The sequence below is a fragment of the Lampris incognitus genome, chromosome 13 (assembly GCF_029633865.1).
Source record: "Lampris incognitus isolate fLamInc1 chromosome 13, fLamInc1.hap2, whole genome shotgun sequence".
NCBI classification, from domain to species: Eukaryota; Metazoa; Chordata; class Actinopteri; order Lampriformes; family Lampridae; genus Lampris; species Lampris incognitus.
In genome coordinates this window covers 14,447,921-14,451,168 of record NC_079223.1, presented here as the reverse complement: position 1 = coordinate 14,451,168, position 3,248 = coordinate 14,447,921, and positions in this window count along the sequence as shown.

Genomic DNA, 3,248 nt, shown 5'->3' with positions numbered 1-3,248 from the left:
ACAACTGTGCAGGGAGTCACTGGAGGTGAGTGCCGTCTGAGAGGAATCGGATCAATGAGTCTAAAACCCGGCGTCTCTCTTTCTTCCTTTGCTCTTGTTCTCTTTCATTCACTCATTGCCTCTCGACCGGCTGTTGACTCGGTCAAGGTCCAAGATTGAACACAGACTTTTAGGATGTTGAAATCTTTACAGCCTCATAAAACAGAGGAGGTTCACATTAGTTTCACAGTACTAAAATCATGTGCAGTCTTCTAAGATGTCCTTAAGAGAAACTAGAAAGTGTCCAGTGTGACATTGTTTATTTTGCTGCATATGCAAACTAATGCCCAGATTACTAGGAGTCATGAATTTAGAGCAATGTTTCGACTGAAGTGTATGCATGATTCCGAATAACATGGTTTCACAATTGGCAAGTTACACAAGGATACTTTTAATATTCGGTCTATGGCCATAAACGGAGGAAAAAAGAAACATTAAATTTACTTAAAAATGTTACATTGAGCGGTTTTCACCTGTGTTAAGCAAGTTGTTAGGTTGCTTAGAAGATACTTAACACAGATGTATGGAACTATTTGAAATAACATTATATATATATATATATCAACACAGATACAGGAAAAAAGATTTTAATGCATAGCAGTACAGGCCCGTTTCGTGCGTCTCGCGCTCATCAGCTGCTTATGTGTGAGACGCACGAAACAGGCCTGTACTGCTATGCATTAAAATCTTTTTTCCTGTATCCGTGTTGATATTCCACTCCTCATTAGTCGAGCACTCAACACCATTGACGGTTTCGGAAAAAAAACGCTATATATATATATATATATATATATAAAACCACCTCACTACCACCTGACTGTGACTTGGATGGTCTTTATTTTTGTCTGCAGCTGTCACGTTTTTCATGTTTTCATTCTTCTCACATTGTTGCAGAACACCAAAAGTAGACCTTTCCTATTTGCCATCCTTTCTTGAGATTTAACTGTTAGACAATTTGTTTGTCTTGCAAACAATGTCCAGTTCTCTGCGTCGGGCAAATTTTCATGTTGGCATTAAAAAGCTGAAGAAAACCTGAATAAAGAATGTTCACACATCAACAGATGAAAAACCCCTCTTGGTGTTTTGACTGGATTATGCTTACTCCAATTTGGACTTTACCCCTTTCAAAATAACCAGATAAAGGCTTTAGGTGTTGAAGATATAGATGACTGTTTTTAAACAGTGAGGGATGACTTTGTTGGTTCATGATTTAAAAGGATTCAAGACTTACATCGAGCTTGCATTCTTTCTAATTGACAAGTAATGTTATCACCTTGCGAAAATCAATACCCTAATTTTTAAGCTTTTAAACTGCCGGGTCGAATACAGACACGTCTTCTTTCAGATAAACCAGACTAATAATGCCCTGGTGCTGCATACGTATAATGTTAAGCGCTATGTTGTTCACTGCGCATGCGTGAAGGTGGGCGGGATTTCGGCTGGTGAAAAGGTCATTTTTAGGGTTGTTGCTGTTGAGCGCTAACCCAGCCACTGAGGATGCACAAGCCAGTGCATCCTTAGTGCTGGTCCCAAGCCCGGACAAATGGGGAGGGTTGCGTCAGGAAGGGCATCCGGCGTAAAATCTTTGCCAAATCAAATATGCGGATCATAAATAAGACTTACATACCGGATCGGTCGAGGCCCGGGTTACCAACGACCGCCACCGGTACTGTTAACCAGCAGGGTGTCGGTGGAAACTATGCTACTGTTGGGCGAAGAAGGAGAGGGGGAAAGCATGTCCAGAGGCAGCTAGAGAGGAGGAAGGGTAGGCATGTGGAGGTGAGAGTTGGAACTTTGAATGTTGGCACTATGACTGGTAAAGGGAGAGAGCTGGCTGACATGATGGAAAGAAGAAAGGCAGGCATACTGTGTGTGCAAGAGACCAGGTGGAAGGGGAGTAAGGCCAGGAGTATCGGAGGTGGGTTTAAACTCTTCTACCATGGTGTGAATGGGAGGAGTAATGGGGTAGGGGTAATTCTGAAGGAAGAGTATGTCAACGTGCTGGAGGTGAAGAGAGTGTCAGACAGAGTGATGAGTATGAAGCTGGAAATTGAAGGTTTATTGCTGAATGTTATCAGCGCATATGCCCCGCAAGTTGGGTGTGAGATGGATGAAAAAGAAGAATTCTGGAGTGAGTTGGACGACATGGTGGAGAGGGTACCCAAGGAGGAGAGAGTGGTGATTGGAGCGGACTTCAATGGACATGTTGGTGAAGGGAACAGAGGTGATGGGAAGGTATGGAGTCAAGAAGAGAAATGTGGAAGGACAGATGGTGGTCGATTTTGCGAAAAGGATGGAAATGGCTGTGGTGAATACATATTTCAAGAAGAGGGAGGAACACAGGGTGACGTACAAGAGTGGAGGAAAGTGCACACAGGTGGACTATATCTTATGTAGAAGGCACCATCTAAAAGGGATTGGAGACTGCAAGGTGGTGACAGGGGAGAACGTAGCTAGGCAGCATCGGATGGTGGTCTGTAGGATGACTTTGGAGACCAAGAAGAGGAAGCGAGTGAAGACAGAGCCGAAGATCAAATGGTGGAAGTTGAAGAAGGAAGACCGTTGTGTGGAGTTCAGGCAGGAGTTAAGACAGGCACTGGGTGGTAGTGAAGAGTTGCCAGATGGCTGGAAAACCACTGCAGAAATAGTGAGGGAGACAGCTAGGAAGGTACTTGGTGTGTCATCAGGACAGAGGAAGGAAGACAAGGAGACTTGGTGGTGGAATGAGGAAGTACAGCAAATTATACAGAGGAAAAGGTTGGCAAAGAAGAAGTGGGATAGTAAGAGAGATGAAGAAAGTAGACAGGAGTACAAGGAGATGCAGCGCAAAGCAAAGAGAGAGGTGGCAAAGGCAAAGGAAAAGGCGTATGGTGAGTTGTATGACAGATTAGACACTAAGGAAGGAGAAAAGGACTTGTACCGATTGGCTAGACAGAGGGACCAAGCTGCAAAGGATGTGCAGCAAGTTAGGGCGATCAAGGATAGAGATGGAAATGTGCTGACAAGCGAGGAGAGTGTGCTAAGAAGGTGGAAGGAATACTTTGAGGGGCTGATGAATGAAGAAAATGAGAGAGAGAGAAGGTAGGATGATGTAGGGATAGTGAATCAGGAAGTTCAGTGGATTAGCAAGGAGGAAGTGAGGGCAGCTATGAAGAGGATGAAGAGTGGAAAGGCAGTTGGTCCTGATGACATACCTGTGGAGGCATGGA